We start from the raw sequence: 21,830 nt of genomic DNA, 5'->3' as shown, positions 1-21,830 counted from the left end.
GAAAAAAGGGTTCCCAGTCATCCACGTCATGGTAGTCTGATGAGCTTTGAAAGAAAGCAGCTGGAATTCTCTAAGTGCCTTGAAGACCTTTCACCTCTCCTCTGAGAACCTTCGTTAGATCTAAAACTAAATGTTGGAGAGTCCCAGGTATTTAAACCCTAGATGGGGTTGTCTTTACCAGGGTCGTTGACCAACTATGAAACACATCACATGAGCCAAGGTGTGAAAAAAGGCGTGGGTAATTATCAGCAGAGGTGAAACCATTATGAGACCTTCACATATGTAGTTTAACGTCTTTACACCGAAATTGAATGGCCTCAATTTCGATCAGAGTTTGTGATCTCTAATAGCCCTTTTCCACTAGCACCTACCTAGCTTGGCTTAACTTGACTCAGCTCGATCTTTAAAGTTTCCATTAGGTGATAGTACCTGGTTACAGGTATTTTTTTAGTACCTGCCCAGTAAGGTTTCCAAGGCAATCTCAAAATGTGACATATACAGATTGCGTGGCAGGGACTGTGCAGTCAATGGCATCACTCAATGACTCATGAGAGTGACTCTTTCACAAAATAAACAACGTCGTTTTAGAAAGACAAATTGGTGTCACACATCACATTGAACCGTTTGGCACACAACACATTTACAATGCCCCAGAAGGAATGTGTCTTACCAAAGAATTCCATGAAGCTAAGAGCTTGTGATCTTAAGGGGGCTCGTCCGGGATTTGAACCCGGGACCTCTCGCACCCTAAGCGAGAATCATACGCCTAGACCAACGAGCCACAGGAAGCATGTGTTTAAGTCTGGAACTCTGAAAGGATAGACTTAAATCGGCCTTCAAATTCAAGCAGGAATGGTGTTAAGCTCTCTTCAGTATTCATTTTTGTACCTTCAGGCCTTTGCTACTGACAAGCTCCAACAGGGATGACTCCAGAGGGACTGCACACAGTGAATGAGAAAAAAGGGTTCCCAGTCATCCACGTCATGGTAGTCTGATGAGCTTTGAAAGAAAGCAGCTGGAATTCTCTAAGTGCCTTGAAGACCTTTCACCTCTCCTCTGAGAACCTTCGTTAGATCTAAAACTAAACGTTGGAGAGTCCCAGGTATTTAAAACCCAGAGCGGGTTGTCTTTACCAGGGTCGTTGACCAACTAGGAAACACATCACATGAGCCAAGGGGTGGAAAAAAGGCGTGGGTAAATATCAGCAGAGGTTTCAGGTGAAACCATTATGAGACCTTCACATATGTAGTTTAACGTCTTTACACCGAAATTGAATGGCCTCAATTTCGATCAGAGTTTGTGATCTCTAATAGCCCTTTTCCACTAGCACCTACCTAGCTTGGCTTAACTTGACTCAGCTCGATCTTTAAAGTTTCCATTAGGTGATAGTACCTGGTTACAGGTATTTTTTAGTACCTGCCCAGTAAGGTTTCCAAGGCAATCTCAAAATGTGACATATACAGATTGCGTGGCAGGGACTGTGCAGTCAATGGCATCACTCAATGACTCATGAGAGTGACTCCTTCACAAACATTGTTTTAGAAAGACAAATTGGTGTCACACATCACATTGAACGGTTTGGCACACAACACATTTACAATGCCCCAGAAGGAATGTGTCTTTCCAAAGAATTCCATGAAGCTTAGAGCTTGTGATGTTAAGGGGGCTCGTCCGGGATTTGAACCCGGGACCCCTCGCACCCTAAGCAAAAGTCATACGCCTAGACCAACGAGCCACAGGAAGCATGTGTTTAAGTCTGGAACTCTGAAAGGATAGACTTAAATCGGCCTTCAAATTCAAGCAGGAATGGTGTTAAGCTCTCTTCAGTATTCATTTTTGTACCTTCAGGCCTTTGCTACTGACAAGCTCCAACAGGGATGACTCCAGAGGGACTGCACACAGTGAATGAGAAAAAAGGGTTCCCAGTCATCCACGTCATGGTAGTCTGATGAGCTTTGAAAGAAAGCAGCTGGAATTCTCTAAGTGCCTTGAAGACCTTTCACCTCTCCTCTGAGAACCTTCGTTAGATCTAAAACTAAACGTTGGAGAGTCCCAGGTATTTAAAACCCAGAGCGGGTTGTCTTTACCAGGGTCGTTGACCAACTATGAAACACATCACATGAGCCAAGGGGTGGAAAAAAGGCGTGGGTAATTATCAGCAGAGGTGAAACCATTATGAGACCTTCACATATGTAGTTTAACGTCTTTACACCGAAATTGAATGGCCTCAATTTCGATCAGAGTTTGTGATCTCTAACGCTTTTCCACTTGCACCTACCTAGCTTGGCTTAACTTGACTCAGCTCGATCTTTAAAGTTTCCATTAGGTGATAGTACCTGGTTACAGGTATTTTTTTAGTACCTGCCCAGTAAGGTTTCCAAGGCAATCTCAAAATGTGACATATACAGATTGCGTGGCAGGGACTGTGCAGTCAATGGCATCACTCAATGACTCATGAGAGTGACTCCTTCACAAAATCAACAACGTTATTTTAGAAATACAAGTTGATGTCACAGATGACATAGAAAGGTTTGGCACACAACACATTTACAATGCCCCAGAAGGAATGTGTCTTACCAAAGAATTCCATGAAGCTAAGAGCTTGTGATCTTAAGGGGGCTCGTCCGGGATTTGAACCCGGGACCTCTCGCACCCTAAGCGAGAATCATACGCCTAGACCAACGAGCCACAGGAAGCCTGTGTTTAAGTCTGGAACTCTGAAAGGATAGACTTAAATCGGCCTTCAAATTCAAGCAGGAATGGTGTTAAGCTCTCTTCAGTATTCATTTTTGTACCTTCAGGCCTTTGCTACTGACAAGCTCCAACAGGGATGACTCCAGAGGGACTGCACACAGTGAATGAGAAAAAAGGGTTCCCAGTCATCCACGTCATGGTAGTCTGATGAGCTTTGAAAGAAAGCAGCTGGAATTCTCTAAGTGCCTTGAAGACCTTTCACCTCTCCTCTGAGAACCTTCGTTAGATCTAAAACTAAACGTTGGAGAGTCCCAGGTATTTAAAACCCAGAGCGGGTTGTCTTTACCAGGGTCGTTGACCAACTAGGAAACACATCACATGAGCCAAGGGGTGGAAAAAAGGCGTGGGTAAATATCAGCAGAGGTGAAACCATTATGAGACCTTCACATATGTAGTTTAACGTCTTTACACCGAAATTGAATGGCCTCAATTTCGATCAGAGTTTGTGATCTCTAATAGCCCTTTTCCACTAGCACCTACCTAGCTTGGCTTAACTTGACTCAGCTCGATCTTTAAAGTTTCCATTAGGTGATAGTACCTGGTTACAGGTATTTTTTAGTACCTGCCCAGTAAGGTTTCCAAGGCAATCTCAAAATGTGACATATACAGATTGCGTGGCAGGGACTGTGCAGTCAATGGCATCACTCAATGAGTCATGAGAGTGACTCCTTCACAAAATCAACAACGTTATTTTAGAAATACAAGTTGATGTCACAGATGACATAGAAAGGTTTGGCACACAACACATTTACAATGCCCCAGAAGGAATGTGTCTTTCCAAAAAATTCCATGAAGGTAAGAGCTTGTGATTTTAAGGGGGCTCGTCCGGGATTTGAACCCGGGACCTCTCGCACCCAAAGCGAGAATCATACGCCTAGACCAACGAGCCACAGGAAGCCTGTGTTTAAGTCTGGAACTCTGAAAGGATAGACTTAAATCGGCCTTCAAATTCAAGCAGGAATGGTGTTAAGCTCTCTTCAGTATTCATTTTTGTACCTTCAGGCCTTTGCTACTGACAAGCTCCAACAGGGATGACTCCAGAGGGACTGCACACAGTGAATGAGAAAAAAGGGTTCCCAGTCATCCACGTCATGGTAGTCTGATGAGCTTTGAAAGAAAGCAGCTGGAATTCTCTAAGTGCCTTGAAGACCTTTCACCTCTCCTCTGAGAACCTTCGTTAGATCTAAAACTAAATGTTGGAGAGTCCCAGGTATTTAAAACCCAGAGTGGGTTGTCTTTACCAGGGTCGTTGACCAACTATGAAACACATCACATGAGCCAAGGGGTGGAAAAAAGGCGTGGGTAATTATCAGCAGAGGTGAAACCATTATGAGACCTTCACATATGTAGTTTAACGTCTTTACACCGAAATTGAATGGCCTCAATTTCGATCAGAGTTTGTGATCTCTAACGCTTTTCCACTAGCACCTACCTAGCTTGGCTTAACTTGACTCAGCTCGATCTTTAAAGTTTCCATTAGGTGATAGTACCTGGTTACAGGTATGTTTTTTAGTACCTGCCCAGTAAGGTTTCCAAGGCAATCTCAAAATGTGACATATACAGATTGCGTGGCAGGGACTGTGCAGTCAATGGCATCACTCAATGAGTCATGAGAGTGACTCCTTCACAAAATCAACAACGTTATTTTAGAAATACAAGTTGATGTCACAGATGACATAGAAAGGTTTGGCACACAACACATTTACCATGCCCCAGAAGGAATGTGTCTTACCAAAGAATTCCATGAAGCTAAGAGCTTGTGATTTTAAGGGGGCTCGTCCGGGATTTGAACCCGGGACCTCTCGCACCCAAAGCGAGAATCATACGCCTAGACCAACGAGCCACAGGCAGCCTGTGTTTAAGTCTGGAACTCTGAAAGGATAGACTTAAATCGGCCTTCAAATTCAAGCAGGAATGGTGTTAAGCTCTCTTCAGTATTCATTTTTGTACCTTCAGGCCTTTGCTACTGACAAGCTCCAACAGGGATGACTCCAGAGGGACTGCACACAGTGAATGAGAAAAAAGGGTTCCCAGTCATCCACGTCATGGTAGTCTGATGAGCTTTGAAAGAAAGCAGCTGGAATTCTCTAAGTGCCTTGAAGACCTTTCACCTCTCCTCTGAGAACCTTCGTTAGATCTAAAACTAAACGTTGGAGAGTCCCAGGTATTTAAAACCCAGAGCGGGTTGTCTTTACCAGGGTCGTTGACCAACTATGAAACACATCGCATGAGCCAAGGGGTGGAAAAAAGGCGTGGGTAATTATCAGCAGAGGTGAAACCATTATGAGACCTTCACATATGTAGTTTAACGTCTTTACACCGAAATTGAATGGCCTCAATTTCGATCAGAGTTTGTGATCTCTAACGCTTTTCCACTTGCACCTACCTAGCTTGGCTTAACTTGACTCAGCTCGATCTTTAAAGTTTCCATTAGGTGATAGTACCTGGTTACAGGTATTTTTTTAGTACCTGCCCAGTAAGGTTTCCAAGGCAATCTCAAAATGTGACATATACAGATTGCGTGGCAGGGACTGTGCAGTCAATGGCATCACTCAATGAGTCATGAGAGTGACTCCTTCACAAAATCAACAACGTTATTTTAGAAATACAAGTTGATGTCACAGATGACATAGAAAGGTTTGGCACACAACACATTTACAATGCCCCAGAAGGAATGTGTCTTACCAAAGAATTCCATGAAGCTAAGAGCTTGTGATCTTAAGGGGGCTCGTCCGGGATTTGAACCCGGGACCTCTCGCACCCTAAGCGAGAATCATACGCCTAGACCAACGAGCCACAGGAAGCCTGTGTTTAAGTCTGGAACTCTGAAAGGATAGACTTAAATCGGCCTTCAAATTCAAGCAGGAATGGTGTTAAGCTCTCTTCAGTATTCATTTTTGTACCTTCAGGCCTTTGCTACTGACAAGCTCCAACAGGGATGACTCCAGAGGGACTGCACACAGTGAATGAGAAAAAAGGGTTCCCAGTCATCCACGTCATGGTAGTCTGATGAGCTTTGAAAGAAAGCAGCTGGAATTCTCTAAGTGCCTTGAAGACCTTTCACCTCTCCTCTGAGAACCTTCGTTAGATCTAAAACTAAACGTTGGAGAGTCCCAGGTATTTAAAACCCAGAGCGGGTTGTCTTTACCAGGGTCGTTGACCAACTAGGAAACACATCACATGAGCCAAGGGGTGGAAAAAAGGCGTGGGTAAATATCAGCAGAGGTGAAACCATTATGAGACCTTCACATATGTAGTTTAACGTCTTTACACCGAAATTGAATGGCCTCAATTTCGATCAGAGTTTGTGATCTCTAATAGCCCTTTTCCACTAGCACCTACCTAGCTTGGCTTAACTTGACTCAGCTCGATCTTTAAAGTTTCCATTAGGTGATAGTACCTGGTTACAGGTATTTTTTAGTACCTGCCCAGTAAGGTTTCCAAGGCAATCTCAAAATGTGACATATACAGATTGCGTGGCAGGGACTGTGCAGTCAATGGCATCACTCAATGACTCATGAGAGTGACTCCTTCACAAACATTGTTTTAGAAAGACAAATTGGTGTCACACATCACATTGAACGGTTTGGCACACAACACATTTACAATGCCCCAGAAGGAATGTGTCTTTCCAAAGAATTCCATGAAGCTTAGAGCTTGTGATGTTAAGGGGGCTCGTCCGGGATTTGAACCCGGGACCCCTCGCACCCTAAGCAAAAGTCATACGCCTAGACCAACGAGCCACAGGAAGCATGCGTTTAAGTCTGGAACTCTGAAAGGATAGACTTAAATCGGCCTTCAAATTCAAGCAGGAATGGTGTTAAGCTCTCTTCAGTATTCATTTTTGTACCTTCAGGCCTTTGCTACTGACAAGCTCCAACAGGGATGACTCCAGAGGGACTGCACACAGTGAATGAGAAAAAAGGGTTCCCAGTCATCCACGTCATGGTAGTCTGATGAGCTTTGAAAGAAAGCAGCTGGAATTCTCTAAGTGCCTTGAAGACCTTTCACCTCTCCTCTGAGAACCTTCGTTAGATCTAAAACTAAATGTTGGAGAGTCCCAGGTATTTAAACCCTAGATGGGGTTGTCTTTACCAGGGTCGTTGACCAACTATGAAACACATCACATGAGCCAAGGTGTGAAAAAAGGCGTGGGTAATTATCAGCAGAGGTGAAACCATTATGAGACCTTCACATATGTAGTTTAACGTCTTTACACCGAAATTGAATGGCCTCAATTTCGATCAGAGTTTGTGATCTCTAATAGCCCTTTTCCACTAGCACCTACCTAGCTTGGCTTAACTTGACTCAGCTCGATCTTTAAAGTTTCCATTAGGTGATAGTACCTGGTTACAGGTATTTTTTTAGTACCTGCCCAGTAAGGTTTCCAAGGCAATCTCAAAATGTGACATATACAGATTGCGTGGCAGGGACTGTGCAGTCAATGGCATCACTCAATGACTCATGAGAGTGACTCTTTCACAAAATAAACAACGTCGTTTTAGAAAGACAAATTGGTGTCACACATCACATTGAACCGTTTGGCACACAACACATTTACAATGCCCCAGAAGGAATGTGTCTTACCAAAGAATTCCATGAAGCTAAGAGCTTGTGATCTTAAGGGGGCTCGTCCGGGATTTGAACCCGGGACCTCTCGCACCCTAAGCGAGAATCATACGCCTAGACCAACGAGCCACAGGAAGCATGTGTTTAAGTCTGGAACTCTGAAAGGATAGACTTAAATCGGCCTTCAAATTCAAGCAGGAATGGTGTTAAGCTCTCTTCAGTATTCATTTTTGTACCTTCAGGCCTTTGCTACTGACAAGCTCCAACAGGGATGACTCCAGAGGGACTGCACACAGTGAATGAGAAAAAAGGGTTCCCAGTCATCCACGTCATGGTAGTCTGATGAGCTTTGAAAGAAAGCAGCTGGAATTCTCTAAGTGCCTTGAAGACCTTTCACCTCTCCTCTGAGAACCTTCGTTAGATCTAAAACTAAACGTTGGAGAGTCCCAGGTATTTAAAACCCAGAGCGGGTTGTCTTTACCAGGGTCGTTGACCAACTATGAAACACATCACATGAGCCAAGGGGTGGAAAAAAGGCGTGGGTAAATATCAGCAGAGGTTTCAGGTGAAACCATTATGAGACCTTCACATATGTAGTTTAACGTCTTTACACCGAAATTGAATGGCCTCAATTTCGATCAGAGTTTGTGATCTCTAATAGCCCTTTTCCACTAGCACCTACCTAGCTTGGCTTAACTTGACTCAGCTCAATCTTTAAAGTTTCCATTAGGTGATAGTACCTGGTTACAGGTATTTTTTAGTACCTGCCCAGTAAGGTTTCCAAGGCAATCTCAAAATGTGACATATACAGATTGCGTGGCAGGGACTGTGCAGTCAATGGCATCACTCAATGACTCATGAGAGTGACTCCTTCACAAACATTGTTTTAGAAAGACAAATTGGTGTCACACATCACATTGAACGGTTTGGCACACAACACATTTACAATGCCCCAGAAGGAATGTGTCTTTCCAAAGAATTCCATGAAGCTTAGAGCTTGTGATGTTAAGGGGGCTCGTCCGGGATTTGAACCCGGGACCCCTCGCACCCTAAGCAAAAGTCATACGCCTAGACCAACGAGCCACAGGAAGCATGTGTTTAAGTCTGGAACTCTGAAAGGATAGACTTAAATCGGCCTTCAAATTCAAGCAGGAATGGTGTTAAGCTCTCTTCAGTATTCATTTTTGTACCTTCAGGCCTTTGCTACTGACAAGCTCCAACAGGGATGACTCCAGAGGGACTGCACACAGTGAATGAGAAAAAAGGGTTCCCAGTCATCCACGTCATGGTAGTCTGATGAGCTTTGAAAGAAAGCAGCTGGAATTCTCTAAGTGCCTTGAAGACCTTTCACCTCTCCTCTGAGAACCTTCGTTAGATCTAAAACTAAACGTTGGAGAGTCCCAGGTATTTAAAACCCAGAGCGGGTTGTCTTTACCAGGGTCGTTGACCAACTATGAAACACATCACATGAGCCAAGGGGTGGAAAAAAGGCGTGGGTAAATATCAGCAGAGGTTTCAGGTGAAACCATTATGAGACCTTCACATATGTAGTTTAACGTCTTTACACCGAAATTGAATGGCCTCAATTTCGATCAGAGTTTGTGATCTCTAATAGCCCTTTTCCACTAGCACCTACCTAGCTTGGCTTAACTTGACTCAGCTCGATCTTTAAAGTTTCCATTAGGTGATAGTACCTGGTTACAGGTATTTTTTAGTACCTGCCCAGTAAGGTTTCCAAGGCAATCTCAAAATGTGACATATACAGATTCCGTGGCAGGGACTGTGCAGTCAATGGCATCACTCAATGAGTCATGAGAGTGACTCCTTCACAAACGTTGTTTTAGAAAGACAAATTGGTGTCCCAGATCACATTGAACGGTTTGGCACACAACACATTTACAATGCCCCAGAAGGAATGTGTCTTACCAAAGAATTCCATGAAGCTAAGAGCTTGTGATCTTAAGGGGGCTCGTCCGGGATTTGAACCCGGGACCTCTCGCACCCTAAGCGAGAATCATACGCCTAGACCAACGAGCCACAGGAAGCCTGTGTTTAAGTCTGGAACTCTGAAAGGATAGACTTAAATCGGCCTTCAAATTCAAGCAGGAATGGTGTTAAGCTCTCTTCAGTATTCATTTTTGTACCTTCAGGCCTTTGCTACTGACAAGCTCCAACAGGGATGACTCCAGAGGGACTGCACACAGTGAATGAGAAAAAAGGGTTCCCAGTCATCCACGTCATGGTAGTCTGATGAGCTTTGAAAGAAAGCAGCTGGAATTCTCTAAGTGCCTTGAAGACCTTTCACCTCTCCTCTGAGAACCTTCGTTAGATCTAAAACTAAACGTTGGAGAGTCCCAGGTATTTAAAACCCAGAGCGGGTTGTCTTTACCAGGGTCGTTGACCAACTATGAAACACATCGCATGAGCCAAGGGGTGGAAAAAAGGCGTGGGTAATTATCAGCAGAGGTGAAACCATTATGAGACCTTCACATATGTAGTTTAACGTCTTTACACCGAAATTGAATGGCCTCAATTTCGATCAGAGTTTGTGATCTCTAACGCTTTTCCACTTGCACCTACCTAGCTTGGCTTAACTTGACTCAGCTCGATCTTTAAAGTTTCCATTAGGTGATAGTACCTGGTTACAGGTATTTTTTTAGTACCTGCCCAGTAAGGTTTCCAAGGCAATCTCAAAATGTGACATATACAGATTGCGTGGCAGGGACTGTGCAGTCAATGGCATCACTCAATGAGTCATGAGAGTGACTCCTTCACAAAATCAACAACGTTATTTTAGAAATACAAGTTGATGTCACAGATGACATAGAAAGGTTTGGCACACAACACATTTACAATGCCCCAGAAGGAATGTGTCTTACCAAAGAATTCCATGAAGCTAAGAGCTTGTGATCTTAAGGGGGCTCGTCCGGGATTTGAACCCGGGACCTCTCGCACCCTAAGCGAGAATCATACGCCTAGACCAACGAGCCACAGGAAGCCTGTGTTTAAGTCTGGAACTCTGAAAGGATAGACTTAAATCGGCCTTCAAATTCAAGCAGGAATGGTGTTAAGCTCTCTTCAGTATTCATTTTTGTACCTTCAGGCCTTTGCTACTGACAAGCTCCAACAGGGATGACTCCAGAGGGACTGCACACAGTGAATGAGAAAAAAGGGTTCCCAGTCATCCACGTCATGGTAGTCTGATGAGCTTTGAAAGAAAGCAGCTGGAATTCTCTAAGTGCCTTGAAGACCTTTCACCTCTCCTCTGAGAACCTTCGTTAGATCTAAAACTAAACGTTGGAGAGTCCCAGGTATTTAAAACCCAGAGCGGGTTGTCTTTACCAGGGTCGTTGACCAACTAGGAAACACATCACATGAGCCAAGGGGTGGAAAAAAGGCGTGGGTAAATATCAGCAGAGGTGAAACCATTATGAGACCTTCACATATGTAGTTTAACGTCTTTACACCGAAATTGAATGGCCTCAATTTCGATCAGAGTTTGTGATCTCTAATAGCCCTTTTCCACTAGCACCTACCTAGCTTGGCTTAACTTGACTCAGCTCGATCTTTAAAGTTTCCATTAGGTGATAGCACCTGGTTACAGGTATTTTTTAGTACCTGCCCAGTAAGGTTTCCAAGGCAATCTCAAAATGTGACATATACAGATTGCGTGGCAGGGACTGTGCAGTCAATGGCATCACTCAATGACTCATGAGAGTGACTCCTTCACAAACATTGTTTTAGAAAGACAAATTGGTGTCACACATCACATTGAACGGTTTGGCACACAACACATTTACAATGCCCCAGAAGGAATGTGTCTTTCCAAAGAATTCCATGAAGCTTAGAGCTTGTGATGTTAAGGGGGCTCGTCCGGGATTTGAACCCGGGACCCCTCGCACCCTAAGCAAAAGTCATACGCCTAGACCAACGAGCCACAGGAAGCATGCGTTTAAGTCTGGAACTCTGAAAGGATAGACTTAAATCGGCCTTCAAATTCAAGCAGGAATGGTGTTAAGCTCTCTTCAGTATTCATTTTTGTACCTTCAGGCCTTTGCTACTGACAAGCTCCAACAGGGATGACTCCAGAGGGACTGCACACAGTGAATGAGAAAAAAGGGTTCCCAGTCATCCACGTCATGGTAGTCTGATGAGCTTTGAAAGAAAGCAGCTGGAATTCTCTAAGTGCCTTGAAGACCTTTCACCTCTCCTCTGAGAACCTTCGTTAGATCTAAAACTAAATGTTGGAGAGTCCCAGGTATTTAAACCCTAGATGGGGTTGTCTTTACCAGGGTCGTTGACCAACTATGAAACACATCACATGAGCCAAGGTGTGAAAAAAGGCGTGGGTAATTATCAGCAGAGGTGAAACCATTATGAGACCTTCACATATGTAGTTTAACGTCTTTACACCGAAATTGAATGGCCTCAATTTCGATCAGAGTTTGTGATCTCTAATAGCCCTTTTCCACTAGCACCTACCTAGCTTGGCTTAACTTGACTCAGCTCGATCTTTAAAGTTTCCATTAGGTGATAGTACCTGGTTACAGGTATTTTTTTAGTACCTGCCCAGTAAGGTTTCCAAGGCAATCTCAAAATGTGACATATACAGATTGCGTGGCAGGGACTGTGCAGTCAATGGCATCACTCAATGACTCATGAGAGTGACTCTTTCACAAAATAAACAACGTCGTTTTAGAAAGACAAATTGGTGTCACACATCACATTGAACGGTTTGGCACACAACACATTTACAATGCCCCAGAAGGAATGTGTCTTACCAAAGAATTCCATGAAGCTAAGAGCTTGTGATCTTAAGGGGGCTCGTCCGGGATTTGAACCCGGGACCTCTCGCACCCTAAGCGAGAATCATACGCCTAGACCAACGAGCCACAGGAAGCATGTGTTTAAGTCTGGAACTCTGAAAGGATAGACTTAAATCGGCCTTCAAATTCAAGCAGGAATGGTGTTAAGCTCTCTTCAGTATTCATTTTTGTACCTTCAGGCCTTTGCTACTGACAAGCTCCAACAGGGATGACTCCAGAGGGACTGCACACAGTGAATGAGAAAAAAGGGTTCCCAGTCATCCACGTCATGGTAGTCTGATGAGCTTTGAAAGAAAGCAGCTGGAATTCTCTAAGTGCCTTGAAGACCTTTCACCTCTCCTCTGAGAACCTTCGTTAGATCTAAAACTAAACGTTGGAGAGTCCCAGGTATTTAAAACCCAGAGCGGGTTGTCTTTACCAGGGTCGTTGACCAACTATGAAACACATCGCATGAGCCAAGGGGTGGAAAAAAGGCGTGGGTAATTATCAGCAGAGGTGAAACCATTATGAGACCTTCACATATGTAGTTTAACGTCTTTACACCGAAATTGAATGGCCTCAATTTCGATCAGAGTTTGTGATCTCTAACGCTTTTCCACTTGCACCTACCTAGCTTGGCTTAACTTGACTCAGCTCGATCTTTAAAGTTTCCATTAGGTGATAGTACCTGGTTACAGGTATTTTTTTAGTACCTGCCCAGTAAGGTTTCCAAGGCAATCTCAAAATGTGACATATACAGATTGCGTGGCAGGGACTGTGCAGTCAATGGCATCACTCAATGAGTCATGAGAGTGACTCCTTCACAAAATCAACAACGTTATTTTAGAAATACAAGTTGATGTCACAGATGACATAGAAAGGTTTGGCACACAACACATTTACAATGCCCCAGAAGGAATGTGTCTTACCAAAGAATTCCATGAAGCTAAGAGCTTGTGATCTTAAGGGGGCTCGTCCGGGATTTGAACCCGGGACCTCTCGCACCCTAAGCGAGAATCATACGCCTAGACCAACGAGCCACAGGAAGCCTGTGTTTAAGTCTGGAACTCTGAAAGGATAGACTTAAATCGGCCTTCAAATTCAAGCAGGAATGGTGTTAAGCTCTCTTCAGTATTCATTTTTGTACCTTCAGGCCTTTGCTACTGACAAGCTCCAACAGGGATGACTCCAGAGGGACTGCACACAGTGAATGAGAAAAAAGGGTTCCCAGTCATCCACGTCATGGTAGTCTGATGAGCTTTGAAAGAAAGCAGCTGGAATTCTCTAAGTGCCTTGAAGACCTTTCACCTCTCCTCTGAGAACCTTCGTTAGATCTAAAACTAAACGTTGGAGAGTCCCAGGTATTTAAAACCCAGAGCGGGTTGTCTTTACCAGGGTCGTTGACCAACTAGGAAACACATCACATGAGCCAAGGGGTGGAAAAAAGGCGTGGGTAAATATCAGCAGAGGTGAAACCATTATGAGACCTTCACATATGTAGTTTAACGTCTTTACACCGAAATTGAATGGCCTCAATTTCGATCAGAGTTTGTGATCTCTAATAGCCCTTTTCCACTAGCACCTACCTAGCTTGGCTTAACTTGACTCAGCTCGATCTTTAAAGTTTCCATTAGGTGATAGTACCTGGTTACAGGTATTTTTTAGTACCTGCCCAGTAAGGTTTCCAAGGCAATCTCAAAATGTGACATATACAGATTGCGTGGCAGGGACTGTGCAGTCAATGGCATCACTCAATGACTCATGAGAGTGACTCCTTCACAAAATAAACAACGTTGTTTTAGAAAGACAAATTGGTGTCACACATCACATTGAACCGTTTGGCACACAACACATTTACAATGCCCCAGAAGGAATGTGTCTTACCAAAGAATTCCATGAAGCTAAGAGCTTGTGATCTTAAGGGGGCTCGTCCGGGATTTGAACCCGGGACCTCTCGCACCCTAAGCGAGAATCATACGCCTAGACCAACGAGCCACAGGAAGCATGTGTTTAAGTCTGGAACTCTGAAAGGATAGACTTAAATCGGCCTTCAAATTCAAGCAGGAATGGTGTTAAGCTCTCTTCAGTATTCATTTTTGTACCTTCAGGCCTTTGCTACTGACAAGCTCCAACAGGGATGACTCCAGAGGGACTGCACACAGTGAATGAGAAAAAAGGGTTCCCAGTCATCCACGTCATGGTAGTCTGATGAGCTTTGAAAGAAAGCAGCTGGAATTCTCTAAGTGCCTTGAAGACCTTTCACCTCTCCTCTGAGAACCTTCGTTAGATCTAAAACTAAACGTTGGAGAGTCCCAGGTATTTAAAACCCAGAGCGGGTTGTCTTTACCAGGGTCGTTGACCAACTATGAAACACATCGCATGAGCCAAGGGGTGGAAAAAAGGCGTGGGTAATTATCAGCAGAGGTGAAACCATTATGAGACCTTCACATATGTAGTTTAACGTCTTTACACCGAAATTGAATGGCCTCAATTTCGATCAGACTTTGTGATCTCTAACGCTTTTCCACTTGCACCTACCTAGCTTGGCTTAACTTGACTCAGCTCGATCTTTAAAGTTTCCATTAGGTGATAGTACCTGGTTACAGGTATTTTTTTAGTACCTGCCCAGTAAGGTTTCCAAGGCAATCTCAAAATGTGACATATACAGATTGCGTGGCAGGGACTGTGCAGTCAATGGCATCACTCAATGAGTCATGAGAGTGACTCCTTCACAAAATCAACAACGTTATTTTAGAAATACAAGTTGATGTCACAGAAAGGTTTGGCACACAACACATTTACAATGCCCCAGAAGGAATGTGTCTTACCAAAGAATTCCATGAAGCTAAGAGCTTGTGATCTTAAGGGGGCTCGTCCGGGATTTGAACCCGGGACCTCTCGCACCCTAAGCGAGAATCATACGCCTAGACCAACGAGCCACAGGAAGCATGTGTTTAAGTCTGGAACTCTGAAAGGATAGACTTAAATCGGCCTTCAAATTCAAGCAGGAATGGTGTTAAGCTCTCTTCAGTATTCATTTTTGTACCTTCAGGCCTTTGCTACTGACAAGCTCCAACAGGGATGACTCCAGAGGGACTGCACACAGTGAATGAGAAAAAAGGGTTCCCAGTCATCCACGTCATGGTAGTCTGATGAGCTTTGAAAGAAAGCAGCTGGAATTCTCTAAGTGCCTTGAAGACCTTTCACCTCTCCTCTGAGAACCTTCGTTAGATCTAAAACTAAACGTTGGAGAGTCCCAGGTATTTAAACCCTAGATGGGGTTGTCTTTACCAGGGTCGTTGACCAACTATGAAACACATCACATGAGCCAAGGTGTGAAAAAAGGCGTGGGTAAATATCAGCAGAGGTTTCAGGTGAAACCATTATGAGACCTTCACATATGTAGTTTAACGTCTTTACACCGAAATTGAATGGCCTCAATTTCGATCAGAGTTTGTGATCTCTAATAGCCCTTTTCCACTAGCACCTACCTAGCTTGGCTTAACTTGACTCAGCTCGATCTTTAAAGTTTCCATTAGGTGATAGTACCTGGTTACAGGTATTTTTTTAGTACCTGCCCAGTAAGGTTTCCAAGGCAATCTCAAAATGTGACATATACAGATTGCGTGGCAGGGACTGTGCAGTCAATGGCATCACTCAATGACTCATGAGAGTGACTCTTTCACAAAATAAACAATTTTGTTTTAGAAAGACAAATTGGTGTCACACATCACATTGAACCGTTTGGCACACAACACATTTACAATGCCCCAGAAGGAATGTGTCTTACCAAAGAATTCCATGAAGCTAAGAGCTTGTGATCTTAAGGGGGCTCGTCCGGGATTTGAACCCGGGACCTCTCGCACCCTAAGCGAGAATCATACGCCTAGACCAACGAGCCACAGGAAGCATGTGTTTAAGTCTGGAACTCTGAAAGGATAGACTTAAATCGGCCTTCAAATTCAAGCAGGAATGGTGTTAAGCTCTCTTCAGTATTCATTTTTGTACCTTCAGGCCTTTGCTACTGACAAGCTCCAACAGGGATGACTCCAGAGGGACTGCACACAGTGAATGAGAAAAAAGGGTTCCCAGTCATCCACGTCATGGTAGTCTGATGAGCTTTGAAAGAAAGCAGCTGGAATTCTCTAAGTGCCTTGAAGACCTTTCACCTCTCCTCTGAGAACCTTCGTTAGATCTAAAACTAAACGTTGGAGAGTCCCAGGTATTTAAAACCCAGAGCGGGTTGTCTTTACCAGGGTCGTTGACCAACTATGAAACACATCACATGAGCCAAGGGGTGGAAAAAAGGCGTGGGTAAATATCAGCAGAGGTTTCAGGTGAAACCATTATGAGACCTTCACATATGTAGTTTAACGTCTTTACACCGAAATTGAATGGCCTCAATTTCGATCAGAGTTTGTGATCTCTAATAGCCCTTTTCCACTAGCACCTACCTAGCTTGGCTTAACTTGACTCAGCTCGATCTTTAAAGTTTCCATTAGGTGATAGTACCTGGTTACAGGTATTTTTTAGTACCTGCCCAGTAAGGTTTCCAAGGCAATCTCAAAATGTGACATATACAGATTGCGTGGCAGGGACTGTGCAGTCAATGGCATCACTCAATGAGTCATGAGAGTGACTCCTTCACAAAATCAACAACGTTATTTTAGAAATACAAGTTGATGTCACAGATGACATAGAAAGGTTTGGCACACAACACATTTACAATGCCCCAGAAGGAATGTGTCTTACCAAAGAATTCCATGAAGCTAAGAGCTTGTGATCTTAAGGGGGCTCGTCCGGGATTTGAACCCGTGACCTCTCGCACCCTAAGCGAGAATCATACGCCTAGACCAACGAGCCACAGGAAGCCTGTGTTTAAGTCTGGAACTCTGAAAGGATAGACTTAAATCGGCCTTCAAATTCAAGCAGGAATGGTGTTAAGCTCTCTTCAGTATTCATTTTTGTACCTTCAGGCCTTTGCTACTGACAAGCTCCAACAGGGATGACTCCAGAGGGACTGCACACAGTGAATGAGAAAAAAGGGTTCCCAGTCATCCACGTCACGGTAGTCTGATGAGCTTTGAAAGAAAGCAGCTGGAATTCTCTAAGTGCCTTGAAGACCTTTCACCTCTCCTCTGAGAACCTTCGTTAGATCTAAAACTAAACGTTGGAGAGTCCCAGGTATTTAAAACCCAGAGCGGGTTGTCTTTACCAGGGTCGTTGACCAACTAGGAAACACATCACATGAGCCAAGGGGTGGAAAAAAGGCGTGGGTAAATATCAGCAGAGGTGAAACCATTATGAGACCTTCACATATGTAGTTTAACGTCTTTACACCGAAATTGAATGGCCTCAATTTCGATCAGAGTTTGTGATCTCTAATAGCCCTTTTCCACTAGCACCTACCTAGCTTGGCTTAACTTGACTCAGCTCGATCTTTAAAGTTTCCATTAGGTGATAGTACCTGGTTACAGGTATTTTTTAGTACCTGCCCAGTAAGGTTTCCAAGGCAATCTCAAAATGTGACATATACAGATTGCGTGGCAGGGACTGTGCAGTCAATGGCATCACTCAATGACTCATGAGAGTGACTCCTTCACAAACATTGTTTTAGAAAGACAAATTGGTGTCACACATCACATTGAACGGTTTGGCACACAACACATTTACAATGCCCCAGAAGGAATGTGTCTTTCCAAAGAATTCCATGAAGCTTAGAGCTTGTGATGTTAAGGGGGCTCGTCCGGGATTTGAACCCGGGACCTCTCGCACCCAAAGCGAGAATCATACGCCTAGACCAACGAGCCACAGGAAGCCTGTGTTTAAGTCTGGAACTCTGAAAGGATAGACTTAAATCGGCCTTCAAATTCAAGCAGGAATGGTGTTAAGCTCTCTTCAGTATTCATTTTTGTACCTTCAGGCCTTTGCTACTGACAAGCTCCAACAGGGATGACTCCAGAGGGACTGCACACAGTGAATGAGAAAAAAGGGTTCCCAGTCATCCACGTCATGGTAGTCTGATGAGCTTTGAAAGAAAGCAGCTGGAATTCTCTAAGTGCCTTGAAGACCTTTCACCTCTCCTCTGAGAACCTTCGTTAGATCTAAAACTAAATGTTGGTGAGTCCCAGGTATTTAAAACCCAGAGTGGGTTGTCTTTACCAGGGTCGTTGACCAACTATGAAACACATCACATGAGCCAAGGGGTGGAAAAAAGGCGTGGGTAATTATCAGCAGAGGTGAAACCATTATGAGACCTTCACATATGTAGTTTAACGTCTTTACACCGAAATTGAATGGCCTCAATTTCGATCAGAGTTTGTGATCTCTAACGCTTTTCCACTAGCACCTACCTAGCTTGGCTTAACTTGACTCAGCTCGATCTTTAAAGTTTCCATTAGGTGATAGTACCTGGTTACAGGTATTTTTTTAGTACCTGCCCAGTAAGGTTTCCAAGGCAATCTCAAAATGTGACATATACAGATTGCGTGGCAGGGACTGTGCAGTCAATGGCATCACTCAATGAGTCATGAGAGTGACTCCTTCACAAAATCAACAACGTTATTTTAGAAATACAAGTTGATGTCACAGATGACATAGAAAGGTTTGGCACACAACACATTTACAATGCCCCAGAAGGAATGTGTCTTACCAAAGAATTCCATGAAGCTAAGAGCTTGTGATTTTAAGGGGGCTCGTCCGGGATTTGAACCCAGGACCTCTCGCACCCAAAGCGAGAATCATACGCCTAGACCAACGAGCCACAGGAAGTATGTGTTTAAGTCTGGAACTCTGAAAGGATAGACTTAAATCGGCCTTCAAATTCAAGCAGGAATGGTGTTAAGCTCTCTTCAGTATTCATTTTTGTACCTTCAGGCCTTTGCTACTGACAAGCTCCAACAGGGATGACTCCAGAGGGACTGCACACAGTGAATGAGAAAAAAGGGTTCCCAGTCATCCACGTCATGGTAGTCTGATGAGCTTTGAAAGAAAGCAGCTGGAATTCTCTAAGTGCCTTGAAGACCTTTCACCTCTCCTCTGAGAACCTTCGTTAGATCTAAAACTAAACGTTGGAGAGTCCCAGGTATTTAAAACCCAGAGCGGGTTGTCTTTACCAGGGTCGTTGACCAACTATGAAACACATCACATGAGCCAAGGGGTGGAAAAAAGGCGTGGGTAATTATCAGCAGAGGTGAAACCATTATGAGACCTTCACATATGTAGTTTAACGTCTTTACACCAAAATTGAATGGCCTCAATTTCGATCAGAGTTTGTGATCTCTAACGCTTTTCCACTTGCACCTACCTAGCTTGGCTTAACTTGACTCAGCTCGATCTTTAAAGTTTCCATTAGGTGATAGTACCTGGTTACAGGTATTTTTTTAGTAAGTGCCCAGTAAGGTTTCCAAGGCAATCTCAAAATGTGACATATACAGATTGCGTGGCAGGGACTGTGCAGTCAATGGCATCACTCAATGACTCATGAGAGTGACTCCTTCACAAAATCAACGACGTTATTTTAGAAATACAAGTTGATGTCACAGATGACATAGAAAGGTTTGGCACACAACACATTTACAATGCCCCAGAAGGAATGTGTCTTTCCAAAGAATTCCATGAAGCTTAGAGCTTGTGATTTTAAGGGGGCTCGTCCGGGATTTGAACCCGGGACCCCTCGCACCCTAAGCAAAAGTCATACGCCTAGACCAACGAGCCACAGGAAGCATGCGTTTAAGTCTGGAACTCTGAAAGGATAGACTTAAATCGGCCTTCAAATTCAAGCAGGAATGGTGTTAAGCTCTCTTCAGTATTCATTTTTGTACCTTCAGGCCTTTGCTACTGACAAGCTCCAACAGGGATGACTCCAGAGGGACTGCACACAGTGAATGAGAAAAAAGGGTTCCCAGTCATCCACGTCATGGTAGTCTGATGAGCTTTGAAAGAAAGCAGCTGGAATTCTCTAAGTGCCTTGAAGACCTTTCACCTCTCCTCTGAGAACCTTCGTTAGATCTAAAACTAAATGTTGGAGAGTCCCAGGTATTTAAACCCTAGATGGGGTTGTCTTTACCAGGGTCGTTGACCAACTATGAAACACATCACATGAGCCAAGGTGTGAAAAAAGGCGTGGGTAATTATCAGCAGAGGTGAAACCATTATGAGACCTTCACATATGTAGTTTAACGTCTTTACACCGAAATTGAATGGCCTCAATTTCGATCAGAGTTTGTGATCTCTAATAGCCCTTTTCCACTAGCACCTACCTAGCTTGGCTTAACTTGACTCAGCTCGATCTTTAAAGTTTCCATTAGGTGATAGTACCTGGTTACAGGTATTTTTTTAGTACCTGCCCAGTAAGGTTTCCAAGGCAATCTCAAAATGTGACATATACAGATTGCGTGGCAGGGACTGTGCAGTCAATGGCATCACTCAATGACTCATGAGAGTGACTCTTTCACAAAATAAACAATTTTGTTTTAGAAAGACAAATTGGTGTCACACATCACATTGAACCGTTTGGCACACAACACATTTACAATGCCCCAGAAGGAATGTGTCTTACCAAAGAATTCCATGAAGCTAAGAGCTTGTGATCTTAAGGGGGCTCGTCCGGGATTTGAACCCGGGACCTCTCGCACCCTAAGCGAGAATCATACGCCTAGACCAACGAGCCACAGGAAGCATGTGTTTAAGTCTGGAACTCTGAAAGGATAGACTTAAATCGGCCTTCAAATTCAAGCAGGAATGGTGTTAAGCTCTCTTCAGTATTCATTTTTGTACCTTCAGGCCTTTGCTACTGACAAGCTCCAACAGGGATGACTCCAGAGGGACTGCACACAGTGAATGAGAAAAAAGGGTTCCCAGTCATCCACGTCATGGTAGTCTGATGAGCTTTGAAAGAAAGCAGCTGGAATTCTCTAAGTGCCTTGAAGACCTTTCACCTCTCCTCTGAGAACCTTCGTTAGATCTAAAACTAAACGTTGGAGAGTCCCAGGTATTTAAACCCTAGATGGGGTTGTCTTTACCAGGGTCGTTGACCAACTATGAAACACATCACATGAGCCAAGGTGTGAAAAAAGGCGTGGGTAAATATCAGCAGAGGTTTCAGGTGAAACCATTATGAGACCTTCACATATGTAGTTTAACGTCTTTACACCGAAATTGAATGGCCTCAATTTCGATCAGAGTTTGTGATCTCTAATAGCCCTTTTCCACTAGCACCTACCTAGCTTGGCTTAACTTGACTCAGCTCGATCTTTAAAGTTTCCATTAGGTGATAGTACCTGGTTACAGGTATTTTTTTAGTACCTGCCCAGTAAGGTTTCCAAGGCAATCTCAAAATGTGACATATACAGATTGCGTGGCAGGGACTGTGCAGTCAATGGCATCACTCAATGACTCATGAGAGTGACTCTTTCACAAAATAAACAATTTTGTTTTAGAAAGACAAATTGGTGTCACACATCACATTGAACCGTTTGGCACACAACACATTTACAATGCCCCAGAAGGAATGTGTCTTACCAAAGAATTCCATGAAGCTAAGAGCTTGTGATCTTAAGGGGGCTCGTCCGGGATTTGAACCCGGGACCTCTCGCACCCTAAGCGAGAATCATACGCCTAGACCAACGAGCCACAGGAAGCATGTGTTTAAGTCTGGAACTCTGAAAGGATAGACTTAAATCGGCCTTCAAATTCAAGCAG

At 43.8% G+C, this 21,830-nt stretch overlaps 17 non-coding genes across 17 annotated transcripts; all 17 read right to left on the bottom strand.

The window, feature by feature from the left end:
• Positions 1-709: 709 nt before the first annotated feature.
• trnap-agg (transfer RNA proline (anticodon AGG)) lies at positions 710-781 on the bottom strand. The gene has a single exon. It is a non-coding gene; the product is annotated as a tRNA-Pro (tRNA).
• Positions 782-2,616: 1,835 nt separating this feature from the next.
• trnap-agg (transfer RNA proline (anticodon AGG)) lies at positions 2,617-2,688 on the bottom strand. Its single transcript has one exon. It is a non-coding gene; the product is annotated as a tRNA-Pro (tRNA).
• An 883-nt stretch (positions 2,689-3,571) lies between these two features.
• On the bottom strand, positions 3,572-3,643 carry trnap-ugg (transfer RNA proline (anticodon UGG)). Its single transcript has one exon. It is a non-coding gene; the product is annotated as a tRNA-Pro (tRNA).
• An 882-nt stretch (positions 3,644-4,525) lies between these two features.
• trnap-ugg (transfer RNA proline (anticodon UGG)) lies at positions 4,526-4,597 on the bottom strand. Its single transcript has one exon. It is a non-coding gene; the product is annotated as a tRNA-Pro (tRNA).
• An 881-nt stretch (positions 4,598-5,478) lies between these two features.
• Positions 5,479-5,550, bottom strand: trnap-agg (transfer RNA proline (anticodon AGG)). The gene has a single exon. It is a non-coding gene; the product is annotated as a tRNA-Pro (tRNA).
• A 1,830-nt stretch (positions 5,551-7,380) lies between these two features.
• trnap-agg (transfer RNA proline (anticodon AGG)) lies at positions 7,381-7,452 on the bottom strand. The gene has a single exon. It is a non-coding gene; the product is annotated as a tRNA-Pro (tRNA).
• A 1,836-nt stretch (positions 7,453-9,288) lies between these two features.
• Positions 9,289-9,360, bottom strand: trnap-agg (transfer RNA proline (anticodon AGG)). The gene has a single exon. It is a non-coding gene; the product is annotated as a tRNA-Pro (tRNA).
• Positions 9,361-10,241: 881 nt separating this feature from the next.
• On the bottom strand, positions 10,242-10,313 carry trnap-ugg (transfer RNA proline (anticodon UGG)). Its single transcript has one exon. It is a non-coding gene; the product is annotated as a tRNA-Pro (tRNA).
• A 1,830-nt stretch (positions 10,314-12,143) lies between these two features.
• On the bottom strand, positions 12,144-12,215 carry trnap-agg (transfer RNA proline (anticodon AGG)). Its single transcript has one exon. It is a non-coding gene; the product is annotated as a tRNA-Pro (tRNA).
• An 881-nt stretch (positions 12,216-13,096) lies between these two features.
• Positions 13,097-13,168, bottom strand: trnap-agg (transfer RNA proline (anticodon AGG)). Its single transcript has one exon. It is a non-coding gene; the product is annotated as a tRNA-Pro (tRNA).
• Positions 13,169-14,051: 883 nt separating this feature from the next.
• Positions 14,052-14,123, bottom strand: trnap-agg (transfer RNA proline (anticodon AGG)). The gene has a single exon. It is a non-coding gene; the product is annotated as a tRNA-Pro (tRNA).
• Positions 14,124-14,995: 872 nt separating this feature from the next.
• On the bottom strand, positions 14,996-15,067 carry trnap-agg (transfer RNA proline (anticodon AGG)). Its single transcript has one exon. It is a non-coding gene; the product is annotated as a tRNA-Pro (tRNA).
• An 890-nt stretch (positions 15,068-15,957) lies between these two features.
• Positions 15,958-16,029, bottom strand: trnap-agg (transfer RNA proline (anticodon AGG)). Its single transcript has one exon. It is a non-coding gene; the product is annotated as a tRNA-Pro (tRNA).
• Positions 16,030-17,866: 1,837 nt separating this feature from the next.
• trnap-ugg (transfer RNA proline (anticodon UGG)) lies at positions 17,867-17,938 on the bottom strand. The gene has a single exon. It is a non-coding gene; the product is annotated as a tRNA-Pro (tRNA).
• An 881-nt stretch (positions 17,939-18,819) lies between these two features.
• trnap-ugg (transfer RNA proline (anticodon UGG)) lies at positions 18,820-18,891 on the bottom strand. Its single transcript has one exon. It is a non-coding gene; the product is annotated as a tRNA-Pro (tRNA).
• A 1,836-nt stretch (positions 18,892-20,727) lies between these two features.
• Positions 20,728-20,799, bottom strand: trnap-agg (transfer RNA proline (anticodon AGG)). Its single transcript has one exon. It is a non-coding gene; the product is annotated as a tRNA-Pro (tRNA).
• An 890-nt stretch (positions 20,800-21,689) lies between these two features.
• On the bottom strand, positions 21,690-21,761 carry trnap-agg (transfer RNA proline (anticodon AGG)). The gene has a single exon. It is a non-coding gene; the product is annotated as a tRNA-Pro (tRNA).
• Positions 21,762-21,830: the final 69 nt, after the last annotated feature.

This window comes from Maylandia zebra, linkage group LG18 (genome assembly GCF_041146795.1).
Source record: "Maylandia zebra isolate NMK-2024a linkage group LG18, Mzebra_GT3a, whole genome shotgun sequence".
Classification (NCBI taxonomy): domain Eukaryota; kingdom Metazoa; phylum Chordata; class Actinopteri; order Cichliformes; family Cichlidae; genus Maylandia; species Maylandia zebra.
The sequence above is the reverse complement of the archived record's forward strand: the minus strand, read 5'-3'. Positions and strand labels throughout refer to the sequence as shown.